The sequence below is a fragment of the Panthera uncia genome (genome assembly GCF_023721935.1).
Source record: "Panthera uncia isolate 11264 chromosome A3 unlocalized genomic scaffold, Puncia_PCG_1.0 HiC_scaffold_11, whole genome shotgun sequence".
In the NCBI taxonomy this organism is placed as follows: Eukaryota; Metazoa; Chordata; class Mammalia; order Carnivora; family Felidae; genus Panthera; species Panthera uncia.
Genome location: NW_026057578.1, coordinates 28,435,245 through 28,437,010, shown reverse-complemented (window position 1 = coordinate 28,437,010; position 1,766 = coordinate 28,435,245).

Sequence of the window (1,766 nt, the reverse complement as noted above, 5' to 3'; positions counted from 1 at the left end):
ATTTCATTATTAGCCAGATCTAAATATTTTATAATTTTCCTTGGCTTTCCTCTTTAACCCATGGATCATTGGAAGTATCTATTTTTTATATCTATGTTTTGTGTCTCTTTTTTGAATAGATAGAAAAAAATATATCTGTTTTTTGAATAGATAGTATGTACCAATGGTACAAAATTTAGAAGGTACAAAAAAATGTACAGTGAAAAATCTCTCAAAAGCTACAGCTGTATGGTTCCACTTATGCAACATAACAGAAAAAACAAAACTATAGGGACAGAAAACAGATCAGGGGTTGTCAGGGCTGAGGGTGTTTGGCTATCCAGAGACAAGAGAAAATCTGGAGGACGAAGGGGCCGTTTTATACTGGCTTTGTGTTGGTAGGTACAGGCTGTATGCATTTGTCAAAAGCTGGAGAAAGGTATAGCGAAAATAACAAATTCACTGGATGTAAATTACACCTTAATTAAAAAAAAAAATTAAATTCTCTCTTCCCTCTCTGGAACTTAATGGTAGTTTTCCCGTTTGTCTGAAATTTGCAGCCGTGGTTTTTCTCTTTATACCACAGCAGTCTCTATTGTAATTACAAAGAAATTTCTAAAGCTATCGTTCTGAAAGCTGCTTCACAGAATAATATTCTCAGCTAGGGCATATCGTTCACAGATCTCTGCGTTCTCCTGGGATTCCCTGGGAATAAATCACCTTGAATGCACTCACCCCTATACCTGGGAGCTACCATCGCTGTTAGAACCTTCCAGCACTTCCTGGAAAGCTTAGGCGTGCCGGCGAAGTTCAGTATCCACCTGTCTGGGTCACTGCTGGAAAGCTAGCTGAAAGGTCAAGTCGACATTATACTTAAAGCCTTGTCTCTGCCATGACATCTTCTGAGTTAGCGTTAAGTGGCCACAGGAGAAGCTTGCTAAGATCGCATGTTATAATTATCCATAGCCAAACTCAAACAATCTAATTGTCATTAATATTGCTGGCTTGTGATAGCCAAACATCTAGGATAAAGCAGGGAGTGGGTGAGGTACATCATCAATCATCATCACCACCATCATGTACAATAATAATCATCCCTCCCTGAAGTCTGTATATAGCAGGCAGATGGGACAAAAGAAAGCCCTAATTCGGGAGGACTGTTTATTAATGTATTTTTCACCTTAAGCCACAGGGTATATTTAAAGATGTCGAGTCCTTACTTAGCCATTATGTATAAGAGTATTGATGGAGAAGTCAATTTCTTTAAGCCTCGGCTTTCCCCCTCCATAAAAGAGAGAAAATTCTCTCCATTTTGCAAGTTACCAGAGAGACTGAGGGAGATACTAGGCAGAGATACCATCCAGAGAAGATTCTTTCAGTAACCTCTGTGTTGGGCGAACGGAGGCCCCCAATCCGCCTTCTATAATGATGAGGCTAGCCTTCCGTCTCTGTCCCTCAGAGAATGCCCAGAAGAAAGTATCAATCTGTGAATTACCCCAAGAGAGTCATAGCAACACGAAATGAAATAATAAATGGACAGGGGCTTTAGATTTTGTAAAACACAGTAAACGGCATCGCTACCTCCCTTACCCACACACCCCTTTCTTTCTACCTGGATAATTCAAACCCGTCCTTCAAAACTCAGCTCAAGGGCCAACTCCTCCAGGAAGTCTTCCGGATGGCTCATCGGGAGCTTTAATGGCCCTCCTCTGGGCTCCCAGAGTCTCTCACACTACACCACGATTGCACGTACGCTTGTCTGTCACGTCCTCTGATCTGGAGGTTAC